The sequence below is a fragment of the Sitophilus oryzae genome, unplaced genomic scaffold (assembly GCF_002938485.1).
Source record: "Sitophilus oryzae breed Bouriz unplaced genomic scaffold, Soryzae_2.0 scaffold_1396_pilon_pilon, whole genome shotgun sequence".
Taxonomy (NCBI): domain Eukaryota; kingdom Metazoa; phylum Arthropoda; class Insecta; order Coleoptera; family Curculionidae; genus Sitophilus; species Sitophilus oryzae.
The window spans coordinates 10,796,148-10,813,117 of NW_022146055.1; the positions used below are offsets into that span (position 1 = coordinate 10,796,148).

Below are 16,970 nucleotides of genomic sequence, written 5' to 3' on the forward strand. Positions count from 1 at the left end.
ACCGGGACTAGAAATTCCCGGTTCTTTCGGTACTTTCTGTACTGATTTTTTTTACTCGTTAACAATAATAAAAAAAATATTTTTTGTTACATGCGAAAGTTCATTAATACTTTCTAGCAGTTGAAATTAACCTCTTCTAAATAAAAATGTTGTTATCTCTTATTGTTCTTAGTTCTGAAGTTCTTTTGAAGTTCCTATAATGCTTATTATAAGTTATTGAAGTTTAGATATGCTATTTTTTTATTATAAGTATAATGTTGTTCAATATATTAGTTACATTATTATATGTTCTTTTTATAGGAATTTCCATTTTTTGACTGATTATTTAATAATTCTTTTCATTAAAAAACACATATTTCTATCGATTTTATTTTTGAAAACCATTCCTTGCTTGCTGATTCACGAAACATGCCATCATTAAACAAAAAATTAGCCAGTACCGAAAGTACCGAAAAAACCGGGAAATCCCGGTTAAGAAACCCTATTAAACGGTACTAGTCCGATTTCAATATTTCCTTTCCGCAAGCGCCATGGCGATATTCTTGTATTAAATAAAAAAGTCATTTCTAAATAGAGAAATAAATTGCGATGACATCTACGAATATAGCCGGTATAAAATAATTCTACAGTTTTATATTCGATAATATTACCCAAGCACGAACTTTCCCTCGGTCAAAAACAAACTCAAGCTAGCAGAAAAATCAACTTTCGTGTTTTCTACCTTCGATAAGCCGAAGAAAAACATTCGTGTATTCATGTAACCTTCCTAGACTGCAATCGATCTAAAAATAAAATCTTTTAGTTGAGTTTTAATACTATAAAAATCCTCATTTCGCTGAACGTTCGCGTGTTCGACTCGTTCTAGACATGCTTATGATAAATTTATATATTAAATAACAGCGGTATTAAAGTTAATGAAAATATATTTAAATTATGAAGATTTATTCAGTTATTAAGTAATAAAGTTTATTTTATTCGCAACTAAATATTGTTACGTTTTTCGTCGGTTCCGTGTGGATAGAAAGTCTAATTTATTTAAACACGATTTATTTTACACTAGGTAACAAAAAAATAACGATAAAAGACTTAAAGAACTATTTACAAACTATTTATAACTATTTATCTAGAAGGAATTTATTTTGAATTTAGCGCGGCAACTACTGTACGCGTCTATTTGTTTCTGTCCCCCTCAGGCCCTAGGCGTCGGCTTATATACCCACAGCTAAACAGTTCTCGAATAGTCCATTAGATCATTAGGTACAGAGAGGGTTTAGAATGTTCTCGTATGTACTCTTCCATCCCAGTGGAACTCGATTGTTTTCGAACGTTCGAATGAATCATTACGGTGTCTATTTTTTAATGTGATATTAAACTCATATGGGGGCGGGATATATTAGTTAGGTTAGGCCGAGTCCACACGAGTCCGCAACAGTATTATACTACGATCAAAAAGTTTGGTTTGATCTCTTTTATAATAGTAGATGGCAGATAATAATTCTTCCATGAAGGCGGATTCTGACGACTCGTGTACTTGACAAGAACGCCAATATTTGCGTACTTGGCAAGTATACTATATTTGTAAACAACATTATTTTGCAACAAGCTTGACACGAGTGACAAATAATTGCACAAGGAAATCACTCACACAACATGGCAAGTATATCCCAATAACAATAAATTAATGTTTGTCAAGTACTCGAGTCGTCAGCGTCTGCCTTTAGAGTAGGATTAAAAAGTTTTATGATCGAGCACGTTTTTTATAATAGTAGATGACAGATAACCAATTCCTATAAATAAAATTAAATTGTTTTTTAACTGTTAACTAGGCAACGGCCCAACTACGTCGAAACACCGGCTCCCATTAGAACATCGAAGTTAAGCGACGCAAGGCGATACTAGTAGATGGACGGGTGACCGGTTCAAAACTCTGTATCGTGCTGTTGTTCAAAATAAAGGCAAAAGTGTAAAATCTATTGACACACACTGGTTCGAGCCTGTTCGAGCGGCCGGATGAGATCGGATATCTCGTGAGTAAGAGTCGATTTAGACACTTGCCAAGTCGGTAGGCCATTGACCATGATATGGCCGAGGACCGCGGTTCGGATTCCGCGTAAACAAAGTAGGCCCTGTCCAGATTAGCCCTGGCAGCAAAAAGGAGACGTTAACTGAAATCTTTACTTTATTTTTAACTGTTAACTCTGTCGATCATATAACGTTTTTATCATACCATATTATCTACTAAATAGTAGTATATTATACAGGGTGATTCAGTATCCGAAAAAGCTCTATAGTAGGTTTTTAGTTTGTGAATTTCATTTCAATATTTTTACAGAATATGGAGGTAATGGTAACGTATATTTTAAAGTTGTATATTTATAAATGGAATACTACCTATATGTATATTTTGTGACTCAGTCGATTTGCCACTAAATTTCCGTTCCAAAAATACCATAATGTCATATACTATACCGAGTAGCTTTTGAAATATAACTTTTTTATACTAAATTTACTGCTTATTTAAAGCCCTATTAAAATTCTAAATTCAAAGAATTTTAACAGAAAGTACTGTATAATATAGTCTTCTATAATATAATAGTGTCTTCTTCAAAATTAGGTCTACCAAAATTTGCAATCTTGTTTGCAATGACAGGGCGAGTCGGTGACCTAAATTAAGACTTGAAAATAGGCATTATAAGTAAAATTGAAGCAAAATAAAACACTAAATCACCACAATACATCAAAACACTTTTACTTTTACACTGGAGGCGCGTTTCGCTAACCATGTTAGCATCATCAGCAGATGATTAAGACTGAGTCTTCATTCTTAATCATTAAGACTGTGTCTTCATTCTTAATCATCTGCTAACATGGTTAGCGAAACGCGCGTCCAGTGTAAAAGTAAAAGTGATTTAGTGTTTTATTTTGCTGTGTCACACCAACTTATTTATATTTAATAAATAAAAATTTTTAAATTGTAGCTTCCTTCCTTCAACGTTTGTTTGTCCTTCAACGAACCCAAAACTTACAATTTGTAAGAACCTTATCATTTAGCTACAATATTCCGTGTCGTATGTGGTGAACAACCCTGTATACAGGGTCTTAAACATGTGCAAATATAATTAGGGATCGAAGATTTGGATCAAGATCAAATATATGAACAGAAAAATTTATATTTTTGAAGTGAAAATGTAAAGAAGTTTCGCGCGTTAGGAGTAAAAATTGAAGGCCGTGACACACGAACTAGCGTTACGAAAAGTGGTAATGAGCGAAAAAGTGGTAAGCCAATGAGAAAGTTGAGATGAGTCTTTGGAACGTCGTAACTCGGGCCCTATGTGAGCTAGGGGAGTGAAACTTGGAATGTAGAAGAGCCGTAGGGATAGGCAAGACAAGAAATCTTGTCTTGACAAGCAATTTCTTGTCTTGTCTTGAAATATTTTCAAGAATTAAAAAAAAATCTTGTCCTGACCATTTCTTGAGAGTTGATTTCTTTTTTCTTGATTCAAGAAATCTTGAAATTTCTTGATATCTTGACAAAAGGGGAACCCCCGTTTAAAATTCGTTTATTAAAGGGGAACCCCCTGTTTAAAAGCAGCGTAACCCCCGTTTGTAGCGGTGAGATTGGTTAATGTGATGTTTATGCTTTATGCGTAAATTCGAGGGTCAGCCATCAATTTTCAAAAAATTCAAAAACTTTGGGGTCATTTTACTACAGTAGACAAAATCATTAGATTTACATAATTTTGTTAATTATTATTATTATTATCTAACATTAAAATGAGTGAATGTGATAGTTCGTTGAGCAGCAAATCTGAGCCATTCTAACTGAATCTGGTTCAGAATACCTACCACCTCAGACACCTGGACGTAGAAATTTAATTAGTGACTTTGACAGTAGTGATGGTCATAATACTTTACTACGTTTTTAATAGTGACGGTGATAATACTTTCTATAGATCAGGGGCGCATATACGGGAGGGGTAATGGGGGTAATTACCCCTCCCAGAAAGAAAGAAATTAATTAATAGGATAAAATTTGGTATAAAATAAAATTGTTAGAAAAAAGTTAATAATACAAATTAAAACTGAATATCCAAACCAATCCAAGTAGATTTTTTTCCACAGTTACAATACCTTCCAGCAAAAATTTAATTCAAATTTAGTACTTTTTTGAATATTCACACTGTCTGGGAGGGGTCTCCCAGACTCAATCTCCAGATGCGCCACTGCTACAGATAAAAACCGTCAAAACAACAATGATAAAAGCACAGATAAAAGCTACTCCACTACAGTGGTGTGCATTAAAATGTATTATTTTTTTTATTTTAAAAGTTTTACGTTAATTCAAAAAGTCTGTGTGCCACTGAAGTAGACCCGCTCTGCAATTTTTTTTTACTCTTATCGTAGGCCATATCCAAAGAAATTATAAGAAAAACATTTAAAAATTAAAAAATTATTAGGCATTTAAAAAGGTTCCAATTTAATTTGGCCCACAGTATACTTGTCAGCTCTATGCTATACTTATGTCTTTTTTATTTTATATTTTGATGAAATTTCAAGATTTTCTTGATTTCTTCTCAAGAAATCTTGATCTTGAGAAGTAATTTCTTGTCTTGTCTTGAAAACCAAAAATCAAGACAAGATCAAGAAGTTGTCAAGAAAATGACGACCCCTAGAAGAGCCTAATCTTTTCATGATATTTTGACGACGTTTGGTGCACTACAATGTTACAAGTGAATCAAATTATTTATTAATTTTTAATTTATTGCTTTTTCAACATTTCAAATTATACTTTTTCAAACACGCCATTCAATTACATTTTAACAATTTAATAATTAAAAAATGTCTATACCTATGTGGCGGATTCATCTCTCCAAAAAATCCTATATGGGTATTTCGCCACTGCAAGAAAATCTACAAAATAAAATTATTAGTTATTTTTTGTAAACACTTCTGCGTTAATCCAAACGGAAACTACTTGTTAGAAGTTAGGTTTACAGATATGTGGTTTACATGAGCAATACATTTAAATGTATTGCTCATGCATCTATAGATGTTAGTAATGTATGGCAATCGCTTCTTTGATTTTAAAGAACATAACATACGTAAAAATTAAAAATAATCATACAGAAAGTTTGGGCCTTTTTAAATAGTAATTGTTAATTTTGAAGTTTAACTTGATATAATGTCATTTTAACAGAACGTCAACGGTTTTTTGTAGACGTATCTGTTTTAAAAAACTAAAGCGTTCTGGAATAGTTGAATTTAAATATTTTAAATAGTTTTTTCTTTATTCTTTGTATTTTTTTTGCTTCCGACGACGTAAAGAGATAAACTTTCTAAAACGTTAAGCATTTTTTTGTTCGTTAGGCAAATATGTATATCTGTAAACCTAACTTCTGACAAGTAGTTTCCGTTTGGATTAACGGCAGAAGTGTTTACAAAAAATATCTATTTTATTTTGTAGATTTTCTTGCAGTGGCGAAATACACATATAGGATTTTTTGGAGAAATTTAATAGTTGTTAGTAAGAAATTTCACTTCAATGCTTATGTTTATGCACTTATGCGCACATAGAGCACTCGCAATTTGTTTTTTCGATGTCTCAATAATAAATAATCCCATTTTTTCTTATATTAGCGAATACTGTATAAATAATATGCATACATATAGATCGAAACTATCCTTAAAATACGGCGAATATCTTACAAAAATGGAGGTCGTTACGGTAGATAAAGAGCGCGTAGGCAATATTTTTTCAGGTTCGTTAATTGTGCACTTCGCCTTGAGCGAATGGCAAGGTTTTGCCGTTCTTTGGCTATGCTCTTGGTTGAATTCATTTAATTTATTTATGCTTTCTATCAGATCTGTCTACTGTGTTATTATTTCTGTTGATTTGTCATGAATACGAATTATCATAATTTTTTTTGACTTTGTTGATAGATGATGTGATATAAAAATGCTATAAAATAACACATACTTAGGATATTAATCACGGATCAACGTTTGAATAATCTTTTCATACAGGGTTTTTTTATTATTTATACTGGGTGTTTTTCAAAAGAGGCCCACCCCTATAACTTAATTTTCGGGGATAAAAAAGTGAAACTTGGTGTGTTTTACCTACTTTCGGTTACTTCCTGTTTCACCAAATGACTACAACTTGTTTTATACGGTACGGATATGGTACGGTTGATATGGTACGAGCGGTATTTTTTTACTTTATATAATAGAAAATTTTGAACAGGATGACATATCATATGCCAATTTTTGACATTTTGAATTAAAAAATAATCGAATTTTAAATTTCTTGTAGAGTACCAACTGGCTGCGTTGAAACTATTAATTTTTAATCAAGGAGTTTTGGAAAAATAGATTTAATCGTCTAAAGTTTTTCGTATCTTTTACTGGTCTGCTAAAAGATGCCCAAATCATATTTTTAATCCTAACTCAATTTCTTCCAATGGATGGTGGTTCATTAGCATATTTGAAAAAAGCTTTTTGTTACGAATAATTTAGTACCACTTACTTGGTATTTCAAGTAGTTACATTTATGGCTATAGCACTCTATATTAAAAGAAACTATTTGAATGTACATCAATGAATGTCACATATTAACACACCAAATCTCGTTTTTTATCTGAAAAAATAAAAAAGATATAGAGGTGAGCCAATTTTGAAAACCACCCTCTTCTTTTTCTTCTTTCTCAGCCTCGTTCCATCCACTGTTGGATATAGGTCTCTTCTAGGTTTTTCCATGCTTCACCACTTTTTCTGCACACGTCTAGTTGTTCCCCTAGATCTCCATAGAATGACTTTTTGGGGCCATCGTTCTGGATCGTGTCTTGCCACATGTCCTATCCACTGCCACTTCAGACTTGCCACTCTTTTAACAACATCTATTAGTTTTGTTTTTTGACGTATGTGGGTGTTCCGTATTTTTTCCCTAATGGTGACTCCCAATATGATTATTTTTTCGGGTAATTGCCAGAGTCTCTAAGCCATACGTAAGCACAGGTAGAAAGCAGCTGTCGCAAGCCTTTTTTTTTGGTTGATGGGCACCTTTTTATCCTTGAAAATATCGCTCATATTTCCAAATGCTACCCATGCCAAATGGATCCTCCGTTTGATCTCCGTATTTTGGTTCTCTTTACCCAGATTCATTTTATGACCTAAATATATATAACGGTCTACGTTTTCAATAACAACGTTGTCTCCGGTAATATTATGGATATTGTTGCGCATTATCTTGGTCTTCTTCAAGTTCATTTTAAGGCCAATTTTCTCGGATTGTTCATTTAGCTCCTTTAGCATGGTGTTCAGTTCTTGAATGTCGGTGCTCAGCAAGACAATATCGTCTGCGAACCTAAGATGACTAAGGTGTACCCCATCGATGTTTAGACCTCTATTTTCCCATTCTAATTTCTTGAAGACATTTTCCAGTGCCAGTGTAAATAGCTTGGGAGAGATGATATCTCCTTGTCTCACGCCTCACGGGGGGAGACGGGGGGAGACGGTTTAAATTATTTATAACCGAATTAAGTATGTTATTACAATTTTAAGACGCGAATGATGAAGAATGGCAATGATCTAATTTTAAATGATTCGTTATTATGAAAAACAAATATATGAATGTAATTAAAATTTGTTGGGCTGCTAAAGTTCATTCCATGGACATAAAACGTTTTAATCGTACAGCGCTTTATACATGGAAGTAGTTTGACAAATTAATTTACAGGAAAATAATGCTATATGTACCTATATGAAACAAGAAAGTTCCTAAAATTTAATTAAATATTGGATAACCTTGAACTTTTACCTATACCAAATTTGTCGTTTAATGAAATCCAGTATTACAACTATTATGTAAATGTAAACTAAAAATAAGCATATCATGTAAAAGTTTTTGTTTTTGTATTTTTGTTCTAATTTATACCGGGTGCGTCTCAAAAGTGATTCACCCCTATAACTTTTTTATTGTTTCAGATAAAAAAACGAGATTTGGTATGTTAGTATATGACATAAATTAGGATCGATTGACCTATTCAATTGTTTTTCGTTACTTCCGGTTTCAGCGGAAATAACTAACCTTTGATTTTTAAATGGCATCCTCGGTATTTTTTTACTTTATTCGATAGTAAATGACACTCTGAACAGAACGGCATATCATATGTCAACTTTTGACATTTTCGCTTAGAAAAATATTGTATTTTAAATTGCAATCTAGAGTGCCATGCTTGTGTTAAAAAACACTAATTTTTAATCAAGGAGCCTTGAAAAAATAGATTTGATTGTCTAATATTTTTTGTCTTGTCCTAGCCGGTTAAAAGATGCCCAAATCATATTTTTAATCATCTCAATTTTTTCAAATGGAACGAGACTGGCTCATTAGTATATTTGGAAAAAGCATTTTTTACGAATACTTTGGTATCACACACTTGGTATTTCGAGTCAATAAGGTTGCCTACCCCTCAGACAAAGATTTTCCTAGATATTTTAATTTTTATGATTTTGCGTCAGTAGATTGTAGAGTAAAATACTCAACGGTAATAAAAATATACACTATATTGTGTGAACTCCTGTATTACAAATTCTTTTTGTCATGATCTCTTTTATAATCTTTAATCAAAAATATTTTGAGTGCATTCTTTTCAACCAGGAGTATTAAATTTTATATTTTTACGCTATTTTTACAGGTTTGTATAAGGAATTCGAGCAACGGAAACATTACGTCCAACCTAATAACTCACTACAAAGGGGCGAATCTGAGGTATATGTGAAAGTTTCCATAAATAACAGGTGTACGATATAGGCCCATTTATTTTTAGAGGGGTTATGTTTGCTCGAACCTAATTTTAGTTTCGAGTGGTAAAAATATTTATTAGATTCGAATCGTGCGTTCGTCAAAATGAGATTGATGTTTGCCCGGCGCTTAAGCCTTTCATAAATACGCGAATTAATTGTTTTTGCTCATTTTTTTGTGTTTGATTGAAAAAAAAGAGTAGAGTTTACTTTTCAAAAATGTTTTAAAAAAATTGGCGCCAGGCACGTATAGCCGCACATACTTGATATTTTTTTTATCTCAAAAACTGCGACTTTGATTTTTGATGTTATTACAAATTTTGTTGTAAATAATATTCCTAATCTTAAATTGAAAACCGCCTTTCACTAGCTACTGTAATTTTGGAGTTACGATTTTTTAAAATTTTTAACCCCCTCCCATACCCCCTTACCAACCCCCCACCCCTACCAAAAACTAATGGCCAGATTCTCGGGTGCCACAGTATTTTTGTGCTAAATTTGGTTAAAATCGGTTTAGCGGTTTTTGAGTTATCGTGTTACAGACGGACAGACAGACAGACAGACAAACACCATGAAAATATTTTGTATTTAGGTCATGGTCGGCTAAAAATGTGGACAAGGTCTTAAATTTTTTTTTGATATGTGTAAATTATTTTTTTTTGTTGATAAAATTAAATATTTTAAATGTTCTTCACTTGCAGGTTACGCCACTTTCGTTAGTTGATCAAATAATTAAGAAAGTGATTTAAAATTCTTGGTAATTCAAGTGAAAAAAGTAAGCATTAAAGGAATCAATACCCTCTAATTGAGAATTAGAAAATTAAAATTTTTCAAAAAATTCCAAGTTTTCAAAATATTTTTTTTCGAGAATAAACCTTATAATTCTATTTTTAGGATCGAAATATACTACCACCAGAAATATTTGCACTTATTTAAGACTCACCCTGTATAGTGTGGCAGAGAGGCATATAACCTATATTAATTCCAAATAATTTATACCAGCAGCGTCAAATCCATTCGACACAATGATGAATTGATATATGGTTCAATGAAATTTGCGCTAATCAAAAGGGTAGTTTATGTAGGGATATCAAGCAGGGTATTATATTATTCTGTGTCAAAGGTAGATTTAGTTATATAGTTGGATCGACATGCCTAGATTTTTTTATTTTGTTCTAGAATCAATAACAAGTAACATAATATTTCTGACTGTGTTCAGATATTAGGCTATGATGGATGCTACGATTTTGATTTAATTTAAATTGGAGTACCCTCATTAGAAACGTCCACAGTCCACATGAAACGTCTACACTATAAAAAAACGTGCGTATGTTTATCGATTCGGTACATTAGCTAGGTTAGATTGTTTTTTTTTCTTGTGATCGAAAAATGAACAAAATTGTCTTTTAACATAAATTTTCGATTTTTTTTTCATTTGGTAGCTAGAATCACAGATTAGGTATCCTATAAGTATACAGATAAAAATCTTGTCCCTAATTCGTGGTACGAAAATTGTTTTTTATGACTATGTGCAAACGAGTCAAATTTCCTGTGCGCAAAAATAAACTCGCGTAAAATAACAATAAACAGCGTAATAGAGAGATATCGCTAAACCGAATAGCGTGCATGGACGTTAATAGGGCCAGGTGTTATTTCCTTTACGTGAGGTGGTATTAACTCTCTTGATTTATAGTTATCGGATCGGAAAGAATTCTGATCACGTCGCGTCCGCTATTTAGACTTAACCTAACTTTGAATTTAAAACTTTGAAATTGTTTTGTTTACTAGGTATTTTAAAACTAAAGGGCTAAACTGCTTATTTCCAGTGCTTTATTGTTCAACGTCTGCCAGTGGGTTTAGGGCAACAAGCAACAAATTCTCTTAGAAGGGCTAAGTCGTCATCTGCTGTAAACCTAAGACTCTTTATAGGTTCTTTAGTATTGGAAGAGGTGGAATCCATATTTTGGGCCATATTTATTTAATTAAAACTAATCCCCCAGCTACTTAAATATCAAATTACCTAATAAAACTAAAGCAATAATTCAAACATAACCTAAAATAAAAGATCTCGCCGGCCGGCTCCGGTTGTCAAATACCCGCACATGCCCATTTAAGCAATTTTTAAATGTTATCAGAGATTATTTAGAAAGAGCGCTTGGTGTAATTGATCGGCAAATTACGTCAGGCGGTAACGTTATTAGCGGGTGTTGCGTTAAAAATTGACTCGCGCATATCGTAACGTAATAAGGTACGCGTAAATACTGGATGACGCTATTCGGTTTTCCGATATCTCTCTAATAACTGTGCCGGTCAGGCGCTGTGCGCAATTTTAGAGGCCATAAGTGGGCGTGCTATGTGCGCAAACTAGTCACCTAACTAGTGTCCGATTCCGAAAATTGGAATCACGAAAAACAATAAAGAAAAAACAAAGATTATAATCTGTATAATCTGTGCTAGAATTTTGAAGTTACTCAAAATTCTATCACTAACTTCAATATTCTATTGCTAAATGTCCCTAAGAATGAGAATGGGCAATTTTTTTATAAACATTCTGCGAATCTTGAGAACACTACTACATATATTGGTGCAAGAAAAAGTTATATTAATTTGTAGTGTATTGTATATCGATGCCATCAAGAACATTACAATTGCCTTGATAAAACAGTAACTTGAAAACTAGGCCAGCCTCTAATTACATAGGAAGTATAATTACCTTCGATTAGAAACATCAATACGAAGAGAGACGATACACGATCCACGTTATTAAATATGTAATATTTTTATTATTTCTCTTGTTCCCCCATATTAAAAAGATGAGTATGCTGAAGGGTGTATTTATATTATAGTAAGAATATTATACTAGCATACTTGTTATTAGGTTATTATAGATTAGTAGATACAAATCGTGTATTATTAAAGGGAATGTTCTTAATTAACATTTTATAACCATTATTGTATATTATATCGATTGGTAATACACGGTGTATTAAGGTGGAAGTGAAGCCAATGTATTGAAATACGGTTGATTAAAATAGTTCATACATGATGTCCCAGTTCAAACAAAACAAGGCAATTTAAAGGCATTTCTGGTGTGAAAAGGACAAAACGGCGAAACACGTCAACTTTATTTTCGAAGGGGAAATAAGATGCGACTATTTTTGAAGCCCCTAATTCAAACCCCACGCGGTGGTGACATCCACCCTTAAAATCTTAAATGTAATGCGGGGTCTCGAGTAGGAAAACATCGACTGCTCACTGGAAATTGACGAAATTGACTTGAATTGTCCAGAAAAACTATGCTGGACTTATCAGATCTTGATAACACATCTCGAATATAATCACCTATTCTATCAGTTTTTAACTTTAGCGTCACAAGTTAAGTATATAATACTACTACTACTGACTACTGCCATTACTCGCTGACGAGTATTAGAAACGCACCAGAAGATGGTTACTCAGGGCGTCTTCTTTCGTGAGCTTTTCTGGGACTGCACTTTTCGCACTCTGGAAATTCAAAAATCTCATTACTTTGTTTTTTCCTTTCTTTTTGGTTGCCGTTGTTAATCGAGTTTACAATTCTTCCCCATTGCGTTCTATTGTGCGTTGCTTCCTCGCACTGATTCTGCATGCGGTAATTGTTGCATATACGGTTTTCGGCTATTTTTGGACTATATAAGGAAATTTTTATATACTCACATTCTACTGTTCTTGGAGATTGCTAGTATGCTGGGGGAGAAGAGAAATTGTGTTTCTTTAAGTATTTTTTCAACCAAACAAACTTACGGGACCGGGGAGCGAATAGGGGTGCTGGGCGGGTTAAAAACAATCTTCTGATTAAAGATACTCATAACACAACCATTTTACAATCCTTTAATTAAGCTTTAACGTAAAATTTCTTCAAAAAAACTATGAAGAACTGTTTCATTCAGAAATCATTGGCAGGTTACATTGAAGGATATGCTGACAGTAATGAAGGTTGAATTTTGACAAGCATTGTGAATTGATGCATAGTTGCCAAATGGGCTAGTAAATTGTCCGGAATTTCATGCATCCTTTTTTTTTCAAATGGAAAAAGGACGTCATAGGTTTTAAATTTTTTTTATTTATTGTTTTACTTACTTTAGTTTAACATATTGGCTAAATCGCCACCAGGAATGAAAAAAAAAAATGTAAACACACTGAGCGGTTTGATTGGTTTAGTTTTGGGTTGGTTTGGTTTTGGTTGGTTTTGTTTTGGTTGATTTTGGATGGTTTGGTTTAGATTGGATTGGTTTTGTTTGGTTTGATTCTTTGTTTTTTTTTCGTATGTTAGAAAAGTTTTTCTCTTATTTTACCAAAATTGCATTTTTCCTCAACTCAAGTTCTTTATGTTTGTCTTAACAGCATTAGAATAGACACTTCATTTTATAGAAAATTTCTTAATTTTGAGGACCATAAAGTGAAACGGGTCCCAAAGAGCACTAAAAATATAATAAAATATTTTTTAATCTAATGAAAAAGAAGAAAACACAAAACAAAACAAAACACAAGAGTGAAACCAAAGCAATCAGAAAATTCAGTGGGACTGGCAACATTGCTTTCCCTTCTGTCGGTGTCATGTCAAATCAAGTGTTAAAATTCTAATAAAGTCAAATATGTGTTAAATATTAAATTAAAATATTTTGAAATTCCGTTCATAATCTATATTTTCTCAATTTTTTTTTAAATGGAAAATGCGATTTTTCTATATTTGTATGTCATGTTTTACCCAGTTTGTACGCTTTTACCCCGCCCAGCACCCCTGTTCGCTCCCCGGTCCCGTAAGTTTGTTTGGTTGAAAAATACTTAAAGAAACACAATTTCTCTTCTCTCCCAGCATATTTACAATCTCTAAGGTCAATAGAATGTGAGTATATAATTTTTTTTCCATATAATACAAAAAATAGCCGAAAACCGTATAGGCAAATGTTACCCTGCATGCTTATCCCCTTTAAGTTTTCGTGGAAAAAAGGGCCATACATGTCTGTCTATTGACAGTATTTGTTATAAATTACAAAAATGCATTTCGGGGAGACAACTTAAGGTATGTTGACATTAGATGATTTTGCACTGTTACTTGATCAGTTTTTATTTAAAAATAGATGCAGTTTTTGTTAAATTACTTAAAATCGGCTTGTCCAAAATTGTTCAAATTTAGCACGTGTATTCAGCATACGTAGACCTTTAAAAATCCTATTTACGACTTTGCTGTAAAATTAACAGAGGAGCAAGTATTTGAACAGTTTAAAATTTGCATTTTCCTACGTTACCAAAACCGATGCATCACCCGGTATATTTTCATTTGTTTAAAGTTATTTGAATTTTAAAATGCATTCAACCGGATTAACATTATATTGTGTTTCTGCATCTACGAGTGAATTGCTAATTTCTAACAGATCTAATAAAATCAATATTCACATACAGAGTAAATACAGGGTGATCGGAATTATATTCCGGAAACTTTGGCAGCATATTCTGCAGACATAAATAAGTAAAAAAGTTCGTATAAATGTATGTCCTAAAATGCTTAGTTTCGGAGATACAGGGTGTAGAAATTTCATTTTTATTTAGATTTTTTCCTAATAATTACTGAAGTAACGCCAATATTTCGATGAAAATTGGTGTCTGGGAGTTTTTTGACACGAGAAATTTGATTTTGATATCAATATGACTTCTATTTTTAGGGGGCGCCACCTACATATGTTTTAACTCTTTTGAAGAATAATAACTTTTCGTCCGTACCTGTATAAAACTACTGAGTGGAAAAATATACATTTCCGTGACTTTTTACCTAAAAAATGTCTCTTGGTAAAAATCGCTACGAGCAACCGTTCTCAAGATATTTAAAATGGAAATAGTCAATACAGTACGTCTGTCCGTTCTGTAGCTATGGGGTATCCGTGAGAGGGGAAACGATATTCTCTCGATATTTTTCGTAAAAAAATAGATGACGCGTCCCATCAATAAAAATTCAACAAATTTGCATGCAGCCAATAAAATGAGAGGGCGGAGCGATTTGCGGTGACGCACTCGTCAAATCGACGTATAAAATATATTGCTGTTTATTTAAATATTTTTTGTCCGCACTCCTTTCATAGACACAGATCCAGCAGATGTACTGTACATGTCATTATTGACAAAAAATAAACACGTTGATATACAGTTCGTCTGCTGGATCTGTGTCTATGAAAGGAATGCGGACAAAAAACATTTAAATAAACAGCAGTATATTTTATACGTCGACTTGACGAGTACGTCACCGCAAATCGCTCCGCCCAGTCATTTTATTGGCTACTTGCAAATTTGTCGAATTTTTATTGATGGGACCCGTCGTCTAATTTTTTACGAAAAACATCGAGAGAATATCGTTTCCCCACTCACGGATACCCCGTAGCCTCAGAACGGACAGACGTACTGTAGTTAGAGATAGTTATTTGACTGAAATAATAAATTTGGAAATGTTTTATTTTTTTAAAACAGTTACAGTTTCTGTTGAACTTTTGGCACAAATCTATGATTTCAGTCTAATAAGGGTGTTAGTCAACATGTTTAATTTATGTCAATGATGATAGGTCTTGATAATTTCGATTCCAAATATCTCGAGAACCATTACTTGTAGCGACTTTTACCAAGAATCATTTTATAAGTAAAAAACGTCGTAAATTTATATTTTTTTACTCCACTAGTTTCAAAATATGTAGATGGCGCCCTCTACAAGTAGGTGTTAATGTTCTTTGATATCAAAATCAAATTTCTCATGTTAAAAAACTCTCAGACACCAACTTTCATCCAAATATTGACGTTACTTCATAAATTATTTAGAAAAAATCGAAATAAGTATGAAACTTGTACACCTTGTATCTCCGAAACTAAGCATATTAGGACATACATTTATAAGAACTTTTTTACCTATTTTATCTGCAGAATACGCTGTAGAAGTTTTCGAAATACAGTTCGGACCACCCTGTATAATTTTTATATTTTAAGTAAATTAAATTTAGTTTTAAATCAATCATTACTAAAGATTAAAATTTAAATATAACATAAATTAGAATCTGCTTAGCATAACAAATAAAAAAGAAACAGAACTTAAAAAAAAATATTTTTTATTACCTACTTAATTAAAATTTGTTACAGATGGAAAATTGAATTATAATTATTTATAAGAAAACGTTAAAATTAGATATTTTTTATGTTAATAGTTGTGATGTATTATATTGACATAAGGAACCAATGTAAATAAAGAAGTGTTCATCTCTGTAAATATCGTTTCTAATCCCAATTCTAGCTTTCATTTCTTAATAAAAGAAATTGACATCAAGCGCTTCATAACCTATGATAAAAAAAACATTTGCCAAATAATCTTCTATTGTTCGAATTGCTAACCTGATTTTTTATAGCTGGCGGTCAATTCCAACGTTCTCGAGGTCTGATCTGATCGCAGGACCCTCTATTAGCGTTAAAAATTTCGTTTGAAAGTGTCGCTGGTGTCGTGACCAACTTCCGGCAATTTTTCACTATTCGCGTAAATTTTGCTGGCGCGAAAATTTGAAATTTTCCGGCTTACCGAACCGACTGCTGAACAAGCCTCGGTTAGGAAACAACTGAAGCCGAGCACACTTCACCGGATTGATAGGACGCTGCCGGTCCGGGGCCACGTTGCCAAGATTTCCTGCTGCGAATGACCGCTCAGGAATAACAAAATCAAGGGTGTACTAGTGCGTTCGGCTATGCGCGCAAATTTTCAAAATATTTTGAGGAACTAATTTACTTGTCATGTCCTATTCTTTATACACTCAAATGCAAAAAAAATGCAACGGATAAATTTTTGGTCAAATTTAAAGTGTTATATTTTTGTTATTTTTAGCTCTATTTTCATGAACTTTTCAGCTGTATATAATTATATCAACTTTAATTTGTAAACTTAGTTTTTTTATAAACTTTAGTATTTGGCATATTATACAGGGTTAAACGAGGAGTTGTTTTTACCTTAAATTTAAAACACCCTGTGCAATAATTTCGTGTGTAAATTTTCCTAAAATATAATTTTACGGTCAGAACCATGTCTCCTGAACATTTTGTTTTTTGGATCATGTCAATACATGCCTGGGTTAATTTTTAAGAGCGAAATGAACTTCCCAACTAGCAAATAT

General features: G+C 32.7%; 1 protein-coding gene across 1 annotated transcript in view; it reads right to left on the minus strand.

The window, feature by feature from the left end:
* The window catches only part of LOC115876032 (calcium/calmodulin-dependent protein kinase kinase 1), a 247,372-nt gene extending 230,950 nt beyond the window's left edge, over positions 1–16,422 (minus strand). The window contains exon 1 of the mRNA XM_030891705.1: positions 16,204–16,422. The gene's annotated coding sequence lies outside the window, so the exon portion shown is untranslated. The remainder of the gene's footprint in view (positions 1–16,203) is intronic.
* Between the last annotated feature and the right edge of the window lie 548 nt (positions 16,423–16,970).